Below are 22,568 nucleotides of genomic sequence, written 5' to 3'. Positions count from 1 at the left end.
GCCGCTGTGGCTAATGAGGAGACTGTCTCAGTGGTCACTACAGCAAGGAATCCAATCTACTTTTATCTGTAGCTTTCTTGTGAGGCCAGGAGGAGGAAGCTACACCGAGAGCAGTTGGTGCAGGCCGCCCCCCTGCCCCCCGTGTGGTGCAGGCCGCCCCCCTGCCTCCCGTGTGGTGCAGGCCGCCCCCCTGCCTCCCGTGTGGTGCAGGCCGCCCCCCTGCCTCCCGTGTGGTGCAGGCCGCCCCCCTGCCTCCCGTGTGGTGCAGGCCGCCCCCCCTGCCTCCCGTGTGGTGCAGGCCGCTCCCCTGCCTCCCGTGTGGTGCAGGCCGCCCCCCTGCCTCCCGTGTGGTGCAGGCCGCCCCCCTGCCCCCCGTGTGGTGCAGGCCGCCCCCCTGCCTCCCGTGTGGTGCAGGCCGCCCCCTGCCTCCCGTGTGGTGCAGGCCGCCCCCCTGCCTCCCGTGTGGTGCAGGCCGCCCCCCTGCCTCCCGTGTGGTGCTGGCCGCCCCCCTGCCCCCCGTGTGGTGCAGGCCGCCCCCCTGCCTCCCGTGTGGTGCAGGCCGCCCCCCTGCCTCCCGTGTGGTGCAGGCCGCCCCCCTGCCTCCCGTGTGGTGCAGGCCGCTCCCCTGCCTCCCGTGTGGTGCAGGCCGCCCCCTGCCTCCCGTGTGGTGCTGGCCGCCCCCCTGCCTCCCGTGTGGTGCAGGCCGCCCCCCTGCCTCCCGTGTGGTGCAGGCCGCCCCCTGCCTCCCGTGTGGTGCAGGCCGCTCCCCTGCCTCCCGTGTGGTGCAGGCCGCTCCCCTGCCTCCCGTGTGGTGCAGGCCGCCCCCTGCCTCCCGTGTGGTGCTGGCCGCCCCCCTGCCCCCCGTGTGGTGCTGGCCGCCCCCCTGCCCCCGTGTAGAGCAAGCCCTGCCCAGCCATGCATCACACTAACAAGGACACTCGGCCATCTCCCCAGCCGACCATTCACACTCGAGTAGGGGTGGGATGTACCTCCTCTTATCAGCCCCCAGATGACCCACTTACTCGAAATTTCTGCTGATAAAATGTTGTGCTTGTCACCAGAGGTCCCGTGAGCCATGACTCCGTAGGGTCGACATTCGTGAACGTGTTTGTCAATTTTTACCCGGCCAGTCATGCTTGAAGGGGCTTCAGGCGGGTTACGTCAAATTCCCATTAACCTTAATAATTACCAACAAAATCATACAGAAGAAGAATAAGAGCTGAAGGTGATAACGAAAGATGGTGTTTTAGGATTCAGCTACTCAAAACAAAAAGTTCCAAGTAGCACGGGCTATGGTGAGCCCGTAACAACGAAATGTGTTGTAAAGTCAATATGTAAGGTGACAATGTGAGGTGAAGTGAGAAGGTAAAACTCCTCTTACCGTCTCGCACTTCAGAAAGAAAGGAGTTAATAGCCATAACGAAAACTGGAGATGACCTAAAGAGAAACGGAGAAGAAAAGACAAATGGCAACAAAAGAGAAAGAAAACAAAGTCGCTGGTAAGATGATAGACAAAGACTTGGGATGTCAAGACAAAGTGAGGCAACACTGGACCAACGGAGATCGAACGCCGACCCTGCAAGAAGCGAGGGGTGCCGCTCTACCGACCAGTTAAAGTGCCTGGGTTAACAAATTATTAAAGAATCACACAACTTTGCTCAAATAAAGAGAAGGTGGAGATGAATACAAGCCTATAATTTAAAAAGACAAAAAACACTTTCAAGTGCAAACAATTAAACATTTACAAATTCAACGCTAACCCAAAGTGGCCCCAAGTCTGACCGCCGTCTTACAAAGTCTGCCTCCAGACCCTGGTGGCTCAGATAATCAATGACAGAGCACAGAAACGCTGCCACTTTCCAGCTCCAGATTGCAAGGGGCATCGCCGTCGTCCAGGGCTGTATCATTTATTACGGTGGCTTTGTGTTATCGTGGCTTAGTGCTATCGTGGCTTTGTGCAATCGTGGCTTTGTGTTATCGTGGGAGGCCGGCGTGATGTAGGCTCGGGAACCAGCGAGTGATCCTGCCGGTGGCAGCTCTCAGTGTTTGTAGGTCCTCTGATTTACATTCGCGACGGTTCTAACGGATGAATTTGATATCAGTAACTGGAGCCTTATTTACAGTCACTGACAAGCTTCCTTCACATATAATTTAATAAGTTACCGACATTTTAAATCTCCGGGTTCAGGGTTACTCCGGATTTAAGGTGTAGGACATAGTCCCATATCGGTCTTTAAACAAAGTGGATACTTCTAACACCGGCCAGACGAAATATATATATGGTAAACTATAAAGGTTTTAAGGTAACAAAAAAATTACTAAAACACTGTACAAAAAATTTACGTGAAATTCAGTTTTTCCCTTGCTCTAGGGCACCTCTTAGACGAGTCCAAACCATCGAAATCGGGGTCTGCATGTCCTTAGAGTTTTTTACACATTTAGGTTACATCTGCATTTGTGCAGCTGCCCTAGACTATATGAAGGGTAGTACAGTGTGTGTCAAGAACTAGCTACCCTAGACTATATGAAGGGGAGTACAGTGTGTGTCAAGAACCAACTGCCCTAGACTATATGAAGGGTAGTACAGTGTGTGTCAAGAACCAGCTACCCTAGACTATATGAAGGGGAGTACAGTGTGTGTCAAGAACCAGCTACCCTAGACTATATGAAGGGGAGTACAGTGTGTGTCAAGAACCAGCTGCCCTAGACTATATGAAGGGTAGTACAGTGTGTGTCAAGAACCAGCTGCCCTAGACTATATGAAGGGGAGTACAGTGTGTGTCAAGAACCAGCTGCCCTAGACTATATGAAGGGTAGTACAGTGTGTGTCAAGAACCAGCTACCCTAGACTATATGAAGGGGAGTACAGTGTGTGTCAAGAACCAGCTGCCCTAGACTATATGAAGGGTAGTACAGTGTGTGTCAAGAACCAGCTACCCTAGACTATATGAAGGGGAGTACAGTGTGTGTCAAGAACCAGCTACCCTAGACTATATGAAGGGGAGTACAGTGTGTGTCAAGAACCAGCTGCCCTAGACTATATGAAGGGTAGTACAGTGTGTGTCAAGAACCAGCTGCCCTAGACTATATGAAGGGGAGTACAGTGTGTGTCAAGAACCAGCTACCCTAGACTATATGAAAGGGAGTACAGTGTGTGTCAAGAACTAGCTACCCTAGACTATATGAAGGGGAGTACAGTGTGTGTCAAGAACCAGCTACCCTAGACTATATGAAGGGGAGTACAGTGTGTGTCAAGAACTAGCTACCCTAGACTATATGAAGGGGAGTACAGTATGTGTCAAGAACCAGATACCCTAGACTATATGAAGCGAGTACAGTGTGTGTCAAGAACTAGCTGCCCTAGACTATATGAAGGGGAGTACAGTGTGTGTCAAGAACCAGCTACCCTAGACTATATGAAGGGGAGTACAGTGTGTGTCAAGAACCAGCTGCCCTAGACTATATGAAGGGGAGTACAGTGTGTGTCAAGAACTAGCTACCCTAGACTATATGAAGGGGAGTACAGTGTGTGTCAAGAACTAGCTACCCTAGACTATATGAAGGGGAGTACAGTGTGTGTCAAGAACTAGCTACGTCATGCTACAAATCTCCATCACACAGGACGGTTGTACTCCACTTCATATAGTCTAGGGCAGCTGAAAACAAAAATCCTCTACATATTACAGCTAGTTCATGACAAAATATGTGACCCTCTATACAGTCTAGAGTCGCTACAGAAAAAGAAATAACATCGGACAGAATTACTACACAATTATAGGCAGGAATTTAATACCATAAATTCATATGTTGAAACAAACCATTCAGTATCAATACCAATGTTAGTATATGCAATAATATGCAGATTTTGCAGTTGCTCGACCAACACGTATCGAAGGTGAAGTTAACCTTCTATGCCCTGACCGCTGGCCAGGCATCTTCTAAAAATACAGTTCCATGGCAGTCTTGTGTTATATAAATGATCTCCAGTCACGGAATACGTAGTGATTATTTTATCTCTCTCTTTCTCGTGATCTTTCCCTTTTAATATATATATATATATATATATATATATATATATATATATATATATATATATATATATATATATATAATATATATATAATTAGTATATTTTGGTAGCAGTCTTTCTTGTAAACATATGTTGTTGAATATGACCGAAAAGGTAAGATTAATAATTCTAACACGAATCTTCTCAATATTTCTTATGTTTTTCTTCACTGTCGGTGGTAATAAAAAATAACAATTCTCCGAAATTCATTTTTTTAATTGGCTGACGCCTGAACGCGTTTCGTAATTCGTATTACATTTTCAAAGCCTTATTTTACACACAAATTCTTCGTACTTATACTCTATTGGATGAGGTGATATGGCACAAAAGTTTTGGGTGAGGTGACAAACACAAGACAGAACACGAAACAATGGGTATAAAGTGGATAAGTGAACATATGAATGGAAGTAACTGCAGAAGGCCTATTGGCCCATACTTCCTCTAGCTGCTTCCATATTGGTTCGGGGTCTTGAAGTAGGAAGTTGAAGAAGTATATTCTACCCACTTCAAGACCCCGAACCAATATGGACAATAGTTATATATTCGTTTGCCTTGTTCGGGTAGAATGTAGACACAGTAGTCGCTTCTGTATATATTTATTGACCGAGACAACAAGGTATATATCTGGCCAGCCGAGGTCCACCTACTCTGAGTCTGTGAGGATAACTGAGGCTGCTGGGAGCATGGCTTGATGCTCCTCTGTCTGGCATGACGTCAGAGGCCTACTTGCCTGTGATTGGTTATATTCCAACTGACATAGAATTTGAGTATAACATATATGCAATGGAAATACCTGTTATCGGGTTGGGCATAAAGATACTGTGTTTGGAAGTTTCCCTCATCTTCAAGCACCACAACATTAGTAAATTTAAATTTAAATTTTGCCCCGATTAGTGTCTCCGGTAAATCATAAAAAGTCTTTTTGTTCCTATTTTTGTTGTCATTTACGACATAAAGAATCATCTTTGTAACATCTTCTTAGCTGCCCCAAGCTGATGTAGAGAGGACATGGACTAAGCTATGTGTGCCGAGGCTGAGAAAGCTCTCCCGATCAGGGGTGACCTCAGCATTCCTATTGTCCAACCTCTCGTTGTCATCGGGAACGTTAAGTACATCGCCTCTTTAATTAACCCGTTACCATTGACAAACTGACGATGTTGTCGCCTTCTAATTATCTTCAGAGAGTACAGGCACTCGGGTGACAACCTTCTAGTGAGTGTGAAGCTGGATAAGCTTCCTGGCCTCTCCCCCCCTTCAGACGCTTCTAGTGAGTGTGAAGCTGGATAAGCTTCCTGGCCTCTCCCCCCCTTCAGACGCTTCTAGTGAGTGTGAAGCTGGATAAGCTTCCTGGCCTCTACCCCCCTTCAGACGCTTCTAGTGAGTGTGAAGCTGGACAAGCTTCCTGGCCTCTACCCCCCTTCAGACGCTTCTAGTGAGTGTGAAGCTGGATAAGCTTCCTGGCCTCTTCCCCCCTTCAGACGCTTCTAGTGAGTGTGAAGCTGGACAAGCTTCCTGGCCTCTTCCCCCCTTCAGACGCTTCTAGTGAGTGTGAAGCTGGATAAGCTTCCTGGCCTCTTCCCCCCTTCAGACGCTTCTAGTGAGTGTGAAGCTGGACAAGCTTCCTGGCCTCTTCCCCCCTTCAGACGCTTCTAGTGAGTGTGAAGCTGGACAAGCTTCCTGGCCTCTACCCCCCTTCAGACGCTTCTTCTAGTGAGTGTGAAGCTGGACAAGCTTCCTGGCCTCTACCCCCCTTCAGACGCTTCTTCTAGTGAGTGTGAAGCTGGACAAGCTTCCTGGCCTCTACCCCCCTTCAGACGCTTCTTCTAGTGAGTGTGAAGCTGGACAAGCTTCCTGGCCTCTACCCCCCTTCAGACGCTTCTTCTAGTGAGTGTGAAGCTGGACAGGCTTCCTGGCCTCTTCCCCCCCCCAGACGCTTCTTCTTAGGGCACAGTAGTAGAGTAGTTCTTCAGTTCACTTCTTAGTAGAGCTTCTTCAGACGCTCTACGGTAGCTACACACACTTGGGTAAGACAAACTGAAACACTTAAGAAAAAAGAACGAAAATGGGTCTCAAATACCATTGAAAACGATGGTCGAACTTCTCATTGTATGAGTGATGACCATTTGTGAGGCGCTCATTATACGGGTGACGAAGCAGAAGGGAAGATGGCTATACTGTCGTCCTCCATGACCACACCCCTCTCCCCCTCCCTACCCCCAACCCCCCATCTTCCCCCATATCCCCCCCCCCTCCCCACATTTCCTCTCTCGTGACAGCCCTCTAAAATGTCCCTTCGACAGCTGTGGTGTCATCAATTAACGTTCTATAAATGACAGCCGACACGTGACCCCCCCCTCACCACCCCACACCCCCCCTCTCCTCCCCCCCACTCACCCCCCCCCTCCAATACACACCCCCCCTCTCCTCCCCCCCACTCACCCACCCCCTCCAATATTCTTCCCATGTTCAGACAACTCGTGACGTCACAGTGAGAACTGTAACCGGGGCTATTTTAACGTTGTGCCTCAGCGTCAAGTAACAAAAGCCATCAACATGAGGAAAATATGATATACAATATATATATAAATTTTATTTTATACAATAGAGGAATTGATAAAATTATTAACACCCAACTATTAGATAATTATATTATTTGGGGGGAGGGGAGGTTGGTGGGGAGGGGGAGAGGGGGGGCGGAAGGGGGCGTAGGAAAGAGGAGAATGTAGGAGCAAAAAAGAGGAAGCGAGAGTAAGAAAATGGGAGGTAGTAGGGATAACGAAAGAAAAAGGTGAGTAGGAAAAGTAAACGAAATAGGAAAGGGAATGTGGAGGGAAGGGAAAGGGGTGGGGGGGGGGGGGTTAGAGAAAGGGGGAGGTAGAGGGAGGGAAGGGAAAGGAGGGGAAGGGGGGAGGTGGAGGGTCAACCCCCAGACGGGTCACCCCAACATCCGGCGACAATTGTATCAAGGAACAACAACAGCAAGTAACGTGAGCTCCGTGAGTAATGACACAAGAATCTTTTCAGAAATCAAAGCAGGAGGAAATAGAATTGTGAGGGAGGTGTCGAGTTGCTGCAGGACGGCGCCTTCATGGTCTCTCCCTCACCAGGACGCCTCACGCCTCACCCCACGCCTCACCAGACCCAGGGCGGCGCCTTCATGGTCTCTCCCTCACCAGGACGCCTCACGCCTCACCCAACGCCTCACCAGACCCAGGGCGGCGCCTTCATGGTCTCTCCCTCACCAGGACGCCTCACCCCACGCCTCACCAGACCCAGGGCGGCGCCTCACGATAAGATTAACACAAAGTATGATGAGGTTACGGGCTCACCATAGCCCGTGCTACATGGACACTTCGTTCTGAGTAGCTAAATCTGAAACAACAACATATGATGAGATGGAGAAAGGCGTCTAAGTAGTGGAAGATGATGAAGGCCTCAGTCGCCCTCTGGCTAAGGAGAGATCATCAAGGGCAACGCTGGGGAGAAGAGAATCATCATTAACACTACGAATCATCCAGCTGCAGGAGGATTAACCTATCCATGAAGTCCTCAGAGTGACGCAGGTGGACAGGAGAACAAAATAAGACAAGGCGTGAGAGTTCAGGCAAGCCAGGAGAACACCCGACTAAGCCTCTTGAAGACGTGACAAGGCGACGAGGAACACCAGGTTTGAGAACTTTAGAGAGACCGTAGAAGTAAGGAAGAGAAGGGAAAGGAAAAATGACAAGGAAAAAATGCGATGCCAAAGTCAGGAGGACAGAGAATAGAGAGCCGTCTTAATTTACGATTAAATGAAGTCCGCGTAATCGATAACCACTGCATTGCCTTTGTCTGAAGGAGGATAACAGGAGCTGTTATCCCTGGGAGGCTCAACACTTGTTATAAGTACAATCATTTTAGCAGGAAGGAGCCGGTCGGCCGAGCGAACAGCACGCTGGACTTGTGATCCTGTAGTCCTGGGTTCGATCCCAGGCGCCGGCGAGAAACAATGGGCAGAGTTTCTTTCACCCTATGCCCCTGTTACCTAGCAGTAAAATGCTGTCACGGGCTGCTTCCTGGGGGTGGAGGCCTGGTCGAGGACCGGGCCGCAGGGACACTAAAGCCCCGAAATCACCTCAAGATAAGGAGGGATGTGGGAGGGAGGCCCCACGCGGCTCACGTTACCCCTTAAACCACTCAACAAACCCTCCACAACAGGCCGAGTATTGTCCTTCACATTCAACAACATAGTGCTCTAGTGAATGCATTAAAGGTTTATCACAGAGTTTACAATCTGAGTATTCTGGTAGTGGCTATGTACTTCCGCCTACAGTTTAGACCTATTGTCTTATGTATGACCCCTCTGTCCTGCGTGACAGTGAATACCAGCATCATCCTCACTTTAATAAGACTATCATCGAAATCCTCAGATTAGGCAAAATTGTAATTCATTTTGTCAATAAAGATGTTAATAATAATAATAAGTATTGTCCTTTTTCAACTTCTCAACAAGATCTTTATGATGGAGGTTGGTTGCGTGTAAACTCTCACCCCTGGAGCTCTTGTGTCACCTGCTGGCACCAGCGGAGCTCTTGTGTCACCTGCTGGCACCAGCGAAGCTCTTGTGTCACCTGCTGGCACCAGCGGAGCTCTTGTGTCACCTGCTGGCACCAGCGGAGCTCTTGTGTCACCTGCTGGCACCAGCGAAGGTCTTGTGTCACCTGCTGGCACCAGCGGAGCTCTTGTGTCACCTGCTGGCACCAGCGGAGCTCTTGTGTCACCTGGTGGCACCAGCGGAGCTCTTGTGTCACCTGCTGGCATCAGCGGAGCTCTTGTGTCACCTGCTGGCACCAGCGGAGCTCTTGTGTCACCTGCTGGCATCAGCGGAGCTCTTGTGTCACCTGGTGGCACCAGCGGAGCTCTTGTGTCACCTGGTGGCACCAGCGGAGCTCTTGTGTCACCTGCTGGCATCAGCGGAGCTCTTGTGTTACCTGCTGGCATCAGCGGAGCTCTTGTGTCACCTGCTGGCACCAGCGGAGCTCTTGTGTCACCTGCTGGCACCAGCGGAGCTCTTGTGTCACCTGCTGGCACCAGCGGAGCTCTTGTGTCACCTGCTGGCATCAGCGGAGCTCTTGTGTCACCTGCTGGCATCAGCGGAGCTCTTGTGTCACCTGCTGGCATCAGCGGAGCTCTTGTGTCACCTGCTGGCATCAGCGGAGCTCTTGTGTCACCTGCTGGCATCAGCGGAGCTCTTGTGTCACCTGCTGGCATCAGCGGAGCTCTTGTGTCACCTGCTGGCATCAGCGGAGCTCTTGTGTCACCTGCTGGCACCAGCGGAGCTCTTGTGTCACCTGCTGGCACCAGCGGAGCTCTTGTGTCACCTGCTGGCATCAGCGGAGCTCTTGTGTCACCTGCTGGCACCAGCGGAGCTCTTGTGTCACCTGCTGGCACCAGCGGAGCTCTTGTGTCACCTGCTGGCACCAGCGGAGCTCTTGTGTCACCTGCTGGCACCAGCGGAGCTCTTGTGTCACCTGCTGGCACCAGCGGAGCTCTTGTGTCACCTGCTGGCACCAGCGGAGCTCTTGTGTCACCTGCTGGCACCAGCGGAGCTCTTGTGTCACCTGCTGGCACCAGCGGAGCTCTTGTGTCACCTGCTGGCACCAGCGGAGCTCTTGTGTCACCTGCTGGCACCAGCGGAGCTCTTGTGTCACCTGCTGGCACCAGCGGAGCTCTTGTGTCACCTGCTGGCACCAGCGGAGCTCTTGTGTCACCTGCTGGCACCAGCGGAGCTCTTGTGTCACCTGCTGGCACCAGCGGAGCTCTCCTCGTGTCCCAAGCTTGAACCACTGCAGCTCTATTGTGACAGGTTTTGGGTCTTCAACAGTTTTTTAAGTTTAGTTCATTTATTATGCACCTCATACCCATCCCGTGGGCGGTAGTGGAAAGGGTTACAGAGGCACATAATGGGCTCAGGGACTGAACCCCACAATTCATTTAGCTAACACACGAGGAAACTAATGATTTTAAAGAAGAGGCGCATAGTGTTGCAGAGGAACCCTCTACATCGGATCAAGGCCTGCTTATTGATCAGGAAACCATGGCGCAGTATTCACCAAGTATTTACGCATTCATTTACGAAACCTGTGCATCTTTCAGCACTCATCGGGGGTGTTTGTCAATTGTTTAAATGCATGAAACAGTTTATCAACTCCGAAGCACTACGAGTTTTTTTTATAACAATAATAACCTTGAATTGTGAATTTTCGTAGCTCATAAACTATTTATGGAATGTAGACAAGACGCCATAATTGAGGAAAGATGCAGAGGTTTCGTAAGTGGTCGCATAAATGCCAGGTAAGTGTACATGTGTGCCAGGTAAGTGTACATGTGTGCCAGGTAAGTGTACATGTGTGCCAGGTAAGTGTACATGTGTGCCAGGTAAGTGTACATGTGTGCCAGGTAAGTGCACCTGGCCCAGCAGCCCAGCAGTGCCGATAGCCTGAATGAGTAAACCTGACTGCGAAAAGGGCCTCGGAGCCAAGAATAATAACGACCTACAACCAAGACTTCACGGACGAAATAAGGCTATTATGACCCCGCGACTGTGTGGCTCACGTCTGCAGTCTGAATGTCATCTATACAAAGAGAGGGAGGGAGGACATTATCAGATTGATTGATGAAGATTAAGCCACCCAAGAGGTGGCACGGGCATGAATAGCCCGTAAGTGGTGGCCCTTTCGAGCCATTACCAGTATCAAAAGATGATACTGGAGATCTGTGGAGGCGCAACTGCACCCTGCGTGACGGGAGATGTCTCCCGGACCAAGTGGTGACCAAATGGTGGACATTATCAAGATTGATGATTGATAAAGATTAAGCCACTCAAGAGGTGGCACGGGCATGAATAGCCCATAACATTATCAAGGAAATGATAATTACTATTTATTATTACTATTATTAGGGGATTATTACTACTATCCCCTATACCTTACTTTCCTCCTCAGCTCTCTCTTGCCTATTTATTGCCTGTCTCTACCTCCTCATCACACGGGAGACATCTCCCGTCACGCAGGGTGCAGTCGCGCCTCCACAGATCTCCAGTATCTTCCATTGATACTGGAAATGGCTCAAAAGGGCCACCACTTACGAGCTATTCATGCCCGTGCTACCTTTTGGGTGGCTTCATCTTCATCTTAACACATTCACAAAGGAGACATCTCCCGTCATGCAGGGTGCATTCGCACCTCCACAGATCTCCAGTATCAGCTTTTGATACTGGTAATGGCTCAAAAGGGCCACCACTTACGGGCTATTCATGCCCGTGCCACCTTTTGGGTGGCTTAATCTTCATCAATCAATCAAATCTCCTCATCACAATCGACTTGAGAATGGTCCAGGACGGACCGAAACGTCGTCGTCCCTTCACCTTCTAGTGTGTGGTCTTCTCAACATACTTTAGCCACGTTATTGTGACTCATCGCCAGCAACATGGGCACATAACGCAATGATATCACAATGGCGTGATATACCAATGGAAATCATTTTGAGGCAATGAAATGACTTTAACCCGCGTTCTGATCATTCCCAGACACCTGCCTTAACCGACTCGGCCACGATGGTACAAACGTTGACCTACCCTGAACTCTACAGAATTCACTGAGAGGTTCTGGAGGCTCCAAACTGGAGCCCTTCCAGGGTTTCACAGTTGACCCGACCACACTGGCCTTTGGAAATGGCGTTAACTTTTACGCCCCGCATCAGATCGGTGTCTGGGAATCCCCAGAACGCTGGATCAAGTCACTCCATTGCCTCAATACACACAGAAATCACAATAACTTGATGCATCAATGAACAAATCCACAAGGGCCGTGACGAGGATTCGAATCCTCGTCACGGCCCGTAAGCTCAGTCGATTAAGGCAGCGTCTGGGATGCTCACAGACGTAGATTCGAATCCTCGTCACGGCCCTTGTAAATTTGCCTCAATATGACTATTATGCGTACATAAGAACAAACTACAGAAGGCCTATTGATACATCCTCCCAAACTCATGCATGTCTTGGAATGACCATTGACACGGTGGAGGTGATAGCGAATATGTTTTGTGTCACCGCGCCTCGTGTAACTCCATGCACGTGTGGCACTGTGGGCGTGTGCACGTGTGGCACTGTGGGCGTGTGCACGTGTGGCACTGTGGGCGTGTACACGTGTGGCAATGTGGGCGTGCCGTGGAGGGCGTGTGCTGGTATTTTCTCGGCTTACCGGCCAGTGACAACCAATCTCTTAATAGCGTTCAAAAGCACGCCTCTTTCTTTGGCATTCCCAGTGCCCTGCCTCCCTCACTGGCACTCCCTTACCGCGCCTCCCCCATCAAAATCGCTCTCTTTCTGTAATATATATATATATATATATATATATATATATATATATATATATATATATATATATATATATATATATATATATATATATATATATATATACATATATATATATATATATATCCATCCATCTCTATCCTCTTACAAACACACACACACGTAAACACCATTGCATGAAAAATACAATTAACAATATTACGGACCTGGGAAGGGCTAATAAAACGAGACGCCCACAGAAAACGCAAGATGGGACGCCCCCCCCCCCCGTTTCCTGTGGTGCACTAGAAGCATTACTGAGCCTCGGACGCCGACCAAGGTCACCACACAACGACCCGCGCCAGCTCCTCCAGCGGGTCCTTCCGCTCAATATAACGGCCAGATTCTCACTTCAAGACTACGTGCCCACCTTTACGGAACTGAGCACGTCAAGCTTCACGATGCAATTCACACACGTCAAGCTTCATGCTGCAATTCACACATGTCAAGCTTCATGCTGCAATTCACACTTCAAGCTTCACGCTGCAATAATTCTTCACGCTACAACAATTCTTCATGCATTACGCTACAATATACATCAAGCTTCACGCTACAATATAATCAGCGTTATCAGCTACAAGAACGCTTAGCTGTTTTTTTCAGATTCAACTACCCTGAACATAAGTTCCAAGTAGCACGGGCTATAGTGAGAGTCCGTTGAACGCTCAGCTCTTCAACTAGCAACTACCATAACCCTAGACATCACTGCCACCGACAGTGACATCCAGCTTCATACTACCAACTATTAAACCGTTTGAGGTCACACCAGGGACAGACCGGAATGCAGGCACTGTAAAGCTTACTCAGACTTGCTCATGGCACTGTTGCTTTGTTAGGGAAACAAAGCCCTAATATGCGCTTTCATAATTCTATCGATTTACATTTATGCGAAACATTTTTAGCATAGAGAGGATTTATATCTCTACCGATTCATCATTTTTTTTTAGTTTTGATATAGAAAGTTTTTAAAAATATTGTAAATACCCATCATCAGCCTCATCACTGAGATGAGGCTATATGTAGCATGGAAGGAAATAAGGAAAGGGTAAGATAACCGTTTAGTCCTACAGAATATTATAAGCTACAAGTAATAATAATTATGGACGTGGCAACAAAAGTAGCATTATTATTATTATTATAGAAATACTTATGTGTATTAATATAAAATATTAAATCTTTCTGCGGCTACAGTATTACTGAAATTTTCGGGGGCAATAACCGTACTTAATATATTAAGTTTTATATTATTATTATTGTTATTATTATTATTATTATTATTAATATCATTATCACCATCACTATAAAAGTATATCTTTTAACAAAAGGGCAACCTAACCAATATATTACATTATTTAGTCTCATATGCACATATTGACGAACTTGCACCATCAATCTGTAACAAAATTTAACCTCGGAAACTAAGAACCACGATTTTATTGATAAAAAAAATGTGTACGTTAAGAAAACGCTAATTAAATATTCTCACATTTTACGACAGAGGAAAGCGAGGTAGCCTCTTAAAATGGCCATCAAATTATTGCTTAACAGGAGTCTAAACCAAGCAAAGGAGAATGTGAATGTTACTCTTGTTTCTTTAGGGGAGGTGTGCATCCCTCACAGTGCATAGTAGTACAGTAAACCCTCACAATGCACAGTAAACCATCAATGCACAGTAGTACAGTAAAGGTAGCTGCGACCAAGTACCACCCAGCTCACTCCCACTGCTCTTCTAACTCCTTGCATCCTCTCCTTGTGTCATCCCTCAAAATCTACCACATTTATTTTAATTCTCGTTTATTTGTGTACACACTATGTACGATTCACATAGTTCTTTCATAATTAATATATACAAATATGTGGGGAAAAATTGTGAAAAGTATTTAAGAGCATTAAGTAAAAATATATCCTAATGGTATAGTGGTATATATCTAATTTATATAGATATTTAAATATAATTAATTTTGGCACCACTTATCTATATTCTCTTCAAACAGTAAATTTATGTATAGAACATATTTATAAAAGTAATGACTTGTAATGGCTATATATTAACGGCTGAGTGTTGAGTAGGACATTTTAATTGTCTTTTAAACATTGTTATTGTTAATGTCACTAATTATAATGCTTAAACCATGAATTGTTGAACGACAACTGTGCAACTGAACGCTCCAAGCTTTATTGAACGAACATTTAATGAAACACTAATCAATGTAGCCCTATGTATATAGGCTCTGAACCTCAATATCAAAATCACTTAGTTGCAAATATGCAGATTTGTTCTGATCTGTAAAACGACACTTTTGCCTTCCGCTACAGCAGCAATAAGACCACGCAAAGGATATCAAGAAGAGTGATCATTGCTATCAACACTCCTCTCACGTGTAGCAGCCGGCGGCCAGACATGCAGAGGCCGGTAGACGGTCCTGTGTCTGTGACAGGCAGGCAGGGCATGACAATCGTAGCCTCATTGACCTCACCTTCTCTCATAAGCAGGTACAAACAAATAACAAGTCTAATTAATCCGCTGTTTATGTCTTCAATGTCAACATAATCTCATGCAGCCATCACTCCCAAAACTGCATTTGAGCAAAACAAGAGAGAGGATATTGTATCACTTACGGCTAAGGGCAGGCAGGCAGGCACCAGACACGAGGCTCGCACCGTACTGTGGCGGCGCGTGCAGGGGGGGAAACGTTCTCACACACACAAACACACACAACAACAAACACGTATTAAGGCGCGTGCAGGGAAGGAGGATGTGCTCAGGACCGCGACGTCGCAGTGAAGTGAAGTTGTCTTGAGACCAACCCCCGCACCACAACCCTCCGCCACTGTTGCCACCCGCCTCTCTCACCACACCTCTTCTAATACCCCTAACACTATTCTCCTCCTAACTCCTCGAGTATCTTTTACATAAATATGCTACTTTTAATCAAACAATGGCGGTATCCGTTAAAATAAACGATTTATATATCGTACAGGCATAAATATGTTCTGTTTCTATTACAGGAAGATGAGGCGCGCGACTGGCAGCATTTGGAAGGTCTGCAAGGTAATGCGAAAAGCTAAAAATCTTTGCTTTGGTGGTGTTGATGATAGAGGCTCACCCACACCTCCACAGCCACACCATGCACCACACTCACCCACACCTCCACAACCACACCATGCACCACACTCACCCACACCTCCACAACCACACCATGCACCACACTCACCCACACCTCCACAACCACACCATGCACCACACTCACCCACACCTCCACAACCATACCATGCACCACACTCACCCACACCTCCACAACCACACCATGCACCACACTCACCCACACCTCCACAACCACACCATGCACCACACTCACCCACACCTCCACAACCACACCATGCACCACACTCACCCACACCTCCACAACCATACCATGCACCACACTCACCCCACACCTCCACAACCATACCATGCACCACACTCACCCCACACCTCCACAGCCACACCATGCACCATACTCGCCCACACCTGCACAGCCACACCATGCACCACACCATACACCACACATACACCATGACACATAATAATAATCAAATATATAACAAGCAGAAGTACGAAATTCAGTGCGATAATGCTTATAGCACGTGGATAATTGAGAACGAAAACATTATAAAATGATTTCACTATAAAATACAGTCAATTCTATAATACAGAAGGCATACAGAATACACAAATATGTATATCCTTCGTGTATTTGTTTATTGTATCCAACCTTGCTGCCACCTACATACACCTTGGTACTCACTAGAGGCAGGTGGTGCAGCAAATCACAAGGTAAACAGCAAAATCTAACACGTATCAAAAAATTGGAAAGTCAGCTCATCTTTGTTCCCATGGCATCTGAGACCAGACACCACCAGAGACCCAAGAGCTGTCAGTTCCCTGTTTCAGCGCCTCAGTGTGGCGATCCAGAGGGGGAACTGTGTTCTCGGTTCATGTTTGGAAGCAGAGGAGCTCAAAGAGATCCATAACTTTCAATCTTTCATTGTTTTTCATTTCATATTACATTCAGTGAACATTATGAACATTCATTCTCAACATTACTGTTGAGAATGAGGTTGATCCCCAAATATTTGCCTTCGCTTGCAATTACAAGTGAATGATTTAAGAGAGAGAAGCAGTCAATACGCAAAGTTACAACAACAATGTGTAGTAATTAACTTGTCAAGAATGAAAGAGCAAGCAGGGAGGGGTGCGGGGTATGTTCTTCAGAGAACATCAAGACAGAGAGTTGAATATCTTCTACAGAGAACAACAAGGGAGAGATTAGGGGGTATGTGCTTCACAGAAGAACAAGGAAGAGAGACATATGTTCTCCAGCTAACAAGAGACGTATGTTATCCAGAGAACATCAAGGGAGAGAGTCAATCCCTCTGGGGTATGTCCAGAGAACAACATAAGAGCGGTGTATGTTCTCTAGAACAAAAATCAGGTTGAAACTTAGAACAGGTTTGAAAACATAATTTTTTGACGCTCACTTATATTTTGTTTGAGTAATATAACAAACGTCAATGAAAGCTACGTACTAATATTATTTTGATCTTTCCAATGAGCTCCCAACGTTGTTAAAACCATCATATATAAGCCTACAATTAATTAACATCCCTGCCAATAGTCAAAATTAATAGTTGGAGTTGCTATTAATACTAATTGACGCTTCAAGACTGATTATGATGGTTTACACGCATGAGAGAAACAATTAAAGCGCAGAAAAAGCGTGGAGAGGGAGCCGGGAAGGACTGAATGGCGTAACTAATGACGTCATTCATAAGCTTCCTTGTACTCCAAGCTCCGCCCACAAAACGTTATGCTCCTTGTGGGGCCCCAATGTCGCTTCCTGAAGGTCATGAAGGAAACGATATCACGCTTACTGAGTGGCCGCTCACGGAAACAGAAACGGAAACAGTAATCGGTGCTGTACCTGTTTCAAGTGGCTCAACAGCACTGTTTCCTTCGTGAGAAGAATGGCTTATATAGCATAAGACCCAGCATATGTTCCTGGGAATTTAAACCATACATCTAACTATGTCTGGGAATGAGCTACATAGGCTACGTCTATAACGTTTGCATGTACTCACCTAATTGTGCTTGCGGGGGTTGAGCTTTGGCTCTTTGGTCCCGCCTCTCAACTGTCAATCAACTAGTGTACAGATTCCTGAGCCTACTGGGCTCTATCATATCTACATTTGAAACTGTGTATGGAGTCAGCCGCCACCACATCACTTCCTAGTGCATTCCATTTATTAACTACTCTGCCACTGAAAAAATTCTTTCTAACGTCTCTGTGGCTCATCTGGGTACTAAGTTTCCACCTGTGTCCCCTTGTTCGTGTCCCACTCGTGCTGAAGAGTTTGTCTTTGTCCACTGCTAATTCCCCTGAGATTTGTATGGCACGTATGGTCATATGTATGGAATGGCTTAGAATAATAGGAGTTACAGCTCAACAAATTTCTATATTATGATGAATGAGAGATGACTTGAATTTGAATATCTATCTCTGTCTTAGATATGCAATTTAGAAATGTATAAACAAACCCATATTTGATCGGACCTGTAGCGCAGTAGTCTATTATATGCGTCCTCGGTCGGGTTGGAGATGGTTGGGCATGTCTCCTTTTAAGTATAAGAAGCTGGATGTTAGCCAGCTGTTGTGGGAAGCATCCTGGGAAAGTTGTCAGCCTAAGGGGAGAGGGAGGGCATCGCTAAACCTAACATTTCAGAAGCTCCAACCTACGGTCCGCCTGAAATGTTATATTTCCTCCGGCCCCTATTTAAGCACATAGTTATTAGTGATCCATGTCCACTTCATATAAATTGTCAACAACACTATCGTGGAAATATACAACTTCCGGAAGAAGCCAAAGAGCTTCCGCCTCACAGCCATGGGGTAGAAGGTTAAAATCTCCTAGTGCCTAAGTGATTGAAATGTTTATTTCCACAATAGTGTAGGTGACATGAATATTTTTTTCCCCATAAGGAATAATGTAATTTGGATTAGTACGTTCCACACCACAAAAATACACATATAAACACAATAGATGAAATAAATGGACATCTGTTATCAGCTTACCCGTGAACAAATCCACAACTAGGGCCGTGACGAGGGTTCGAACCTACGTCCAAGAGGATCCTAGACGCGCCTTACCCATACTGGCGTATGTGCAAGGTGGTGAGGAAGTGGAAGAGAGGGAGAAATGTTATTCTTTGGCAGTGGAGTCCCCTGCCATATAAACGTCAGGCAATTGTACTTTTGTGAGCTTTTCTTTTCTTTTCTGTCATTTTCTTTTCCCCTCTTGAGACTCGATGCTTTTCTTACAAGAACCTGCTGTCCAGTGATATTTGTTTTTGCCTGCGTTTTAAAATGTTTCTTAAGTGAGACCTTGCATTGTCATTCAACAGATTTATAACACTGGCTGCCACAGCTTTGTCAGGGATATTTTTGTAGAAAACTTTGCACTTCCTCCTATTTGGCACACATTTCTTTTAATAGAGAACAGTATTTAGGCTAGCCCGTCCTCGACTCAAGTCCATTTCATCCAGCGGTCGATCCCACAGACGCATTCATAAATTTTTACATGCTGTTCATTCAAAATGGGAATTTTCTCAAATATAAATTAATATAATAATATAGTAGCATATTGTGCATATATAGGCATAGGTTGGGTTAAGTTAGGTGTTTAGTTTCTGTTGGTGATTATTTATATTTGTAGTACGTGGATGAAGCGTTTACAGCGTTGTGGTTCGAACAAAATTCGTCAGTGAAGCACCTGTTCCGGAAGTGTTCGAACGAAGTCAGTTGCGAGTCGTGTGTAAACCGTTTTATATTCACAAACGGGGTTTGGCAGGTGCATGGAATGGACTTTGGCCTTTGTTTATGACGTGATGCTCAGGTGTATGAAACAAAATCTGAGTGGTCCCTTAGCCATTAACCACCTAAGAACTCTATGACACGACCACAGTTTTAACTTCCATTGCCAAGGATCATTCCTCTGGCGTACATAGTACCTTAACCACTTTACTGTTCATCTGGAGTGGTAGCATTTGCATTTCTTACCATTTAAAATTGCTCTGTGCAGACCAATGGCTTTTAATGCTCAATAAATGTGGGAACTATATGATACCATGGAAATAAAAGGGGTGCATCATTGAAAAAATATTTATTAATATATTTAAATTCTGTTTAGTTTGTACAAGATAATACAGTATGAACATCTTATTGCATAATGTAAATGTGGGCATCAAACACATCATCCCTTTAACTTATGCAAATCAGAGTTAACCTCAAAAGAAGGGAAAGTATCAAAAGTAACAAGACTCCATAAGAAATGTGGGTGCATTCTGGTGATTAGGGTGCCCGTGCAAAAGTCACGAATTTGATTTTTCTGCTATACAGTACTCTGAAAAATTCAATAGTAACTTGACCTATTATTCGTGCCCCATACGTATTCAGAGTTAAATGGCAAGTTTTTATCTTTAAGCTCTGTGTTCTCTTCTTTAAGGCTGTGGTACCCCCATTCTCATTCTCCCTCTCTAAAATATATATTATATTATATTATATATATATATATATATGTCGTACCTAGTAGCCAGAACGCACTTCTCAGCCTACTATGCAAGGCCCGATTTGCCTAATAAGCCAAGTTTTCATGAATTAATTTGTTTTCGACAACCTAACCTACCTAACCTAACTTTTTCGGCTACCTAACCTATAAAGATAGGTTAGGTTAGGTTCTGTCATATATCTACGTTAATTTTAACTCCAATAAAAAAAAATTGACCTCATACATAATAAAATGGGTAGCTTTATCATTTCATAAAAAAAAATTAGAGAAAATATATTAATTCAGGAAAACTTGGCTTATTAGGCAAATCGGGCTTTGCATAGTAGGCTGAGAAGTGCGTTCTGGCTACTAGGTACGACATATATATATATAATATATATATATATATATATATATATATATATATATATATATTACATATATATATATATATATATATATATATATATATATATATATATATATATATATTACATATATATAATGAACTGAGTGACTACGTGTGGGGATGGAGGAGGGGGGTGTTTGTGTCATAACGTTTCCTTCACTTTGATCATTGAGAGACTGAACTTTCACCAGCCAGGCCAGGATGCTTAAAATAAGGACCACCACAGAAAGTGCCTAGCTGGCACTCAAAGATTTATTTTCGTCCTGAAGTACCACAATGGCATTTGGTGAAGATATATTTATGGTGTTCCATGAAAGGTTTAAATCTCGGATAGAGTTTAGTAATGGTACTTTCTACGATTTTCCATATTGTAAGCATCCTAGTCTGGTTACTAGAATGACAACTGGGAAATTTATAGATGAGAGTTCATCCCCACGATGTTTTAAGTGAATGAATTTAAAATATACTGTGTATATCATATACATATATATATATATATATATATATATATATATATATATATATATATATATATATGTCGTACCTAGTAGCCAGAACGCACTTCTCAGCCTACTATGCAAGGCCCGATTTGCCTAATAAGCCAAGTTTTCATGAATTAATTGTTTTTCGACTACCTAACCTAACCTAACCTAACTTTTTCGGCTACCTAACCAAACCTAACCTATAAAGATAGGTTAGGTTAGGTTAGGTAGGGTTGGTTAGGTTCGGTCATATATCTACGTTAATTTTAACTCCAATAAAAAAAAAATTGACCTCATACATAATGAAATGGGTAGCTTTATCATTTCATGAGAAAAAAATTAGAAAAAATATATTAATTCAGGAAAACTTGGCTTATTAGGCAAATCGGGCCTTGAATAGTAGGCCAAAAAGTGAGTTCTGGCTACTAGGTACGACATATATATAATATATATATATATATATATGACAATGTCAGACCACGGAGGAAAATGAAACAGGAAATTTCCTTAAGTACTTTCGTATATTAAATACATCTTCAGAAGGAATGAGTACCATTCCTTAAGGAATGAGTATTTAATATACGAAAGTACTTAAGGAAATTTCCTGTTTCATTTTCCTCCGTGGTCTGACATTGTCACATTCTCAATCACGTGTTTATTTTCGTGATATACATACATATATATATATATATATATATATATATATATATATATATATATATATATATATATATGTCGTACCTAGTAGCCAGAACTCACTTCTCAGCCTACTATTCAAGGCCCGATTTGCCTAATAAGCCAAGTTTTCCTGAATTAATATATTTACTATAATTTTTTTCTTATGAAATGATAAAGCAACCCTTTTCTCTATGTATGAGGTCAATTTTTTTTTATTGGAGCTAAAATTAACGTAGATATATGACCGAACCTAACCAACCCTACCTAACCTAACCTAACCTATATTTATCGGTAAGTTTAGGTTAGGTAGCCAAAAAAAGCTAGGTTAGGTTAGGTTAGGTAGGTTAGGTAGACGAAAAACAATTAATTCATGAAAACTTTGCTTATTAGGCAAATCGGGCCTTGAATAGTAGGCTGAGAAGTGCGTTCTGGCTATTAGGTACGACATATATATATATATATATATATATTATATATATGTACAGTATTATGTTTCTCTCTCATTATGTTCTGTCCCACTTTTATGGGGAGATTCATTCAATGAAAAAAAGTTTCTCCCAATAATTTTAACAAAGATACTCGTGACCAAGTTTATCTTTGACAATAACATTGTAATTTAAAGTACTAATCATTCAAAACACAGCTTTTTCAATTAACCATACATATAAATATATTCAATACAGTATTTGTAATGTGCTTCATCCAGTTCGATAGATTCCCGAAGAAAGAAAATTATGGTTACATTCATTTTGCTGCCTCATTTGTGATCACAAAGTACAGTATTTCTAACATCAATTACCCATGGCATCTTGGTGGATGTGGTCCTGATCAGTTTGTCTGAACAGATTAGCTTTAATGCATATGTAATTCTGGTATGCTTTTAAATTATTTTAAAGTTACCGTTTCATGATATTTGAGGATTAACAGATTATAGTAAATAATTTTAACTAG

The 22,568-nt window shown here is 44.6% G+C and overlaps 1 protein-coding gene across 3 annotated transcripts in view; it reads right to left on the bottom strand.

Moving 5' to 3' along the window:
- CRMP (Collapsin Response Mediator Protein) overlaps positions 1-15,257 on the bottom strand; it is a 155,552-nt gene extending 140,295 nt beyond the window's left edge. For 2 of the 3 annotated variants that reach the window (XM_045741666.2, XM_069338619.1), the window contains exon 1: positions 15,084-15,257. The gene's annotated coding sequence lies outside the window, so the exon portion shown is untranslated. The remainder of the gene's footprint in view (positions 1-15,083) is intronic. The other variant, XM_045741667.2, reaches the window with a different exon arrangement.
- Positions 15,258-22,568: the final 7,311 nt, after the last annotated feature.

This window comes from Procambarus clarkii, chromosome 40 (assembly GCF_040958095.1).
Source record: "Procambarus clarkii isolate CNS0578487 chromosome 40, FALCON_Pclarkii_2.0, whole genome shotgun sequence".
In the NCBI taxonomy this organism is placed as follows: Eukaryota; Metazoa; Arthropoda; class Malacostraca; order Decapoda; family Cambaridae; genus Procambarus; species Procambarus clarkii.
The sequence above is the reverse complement of the archived record's forward strand: the minus strand, read 5'-3'. Positions and strand labels throughout refer to the sequence as shown.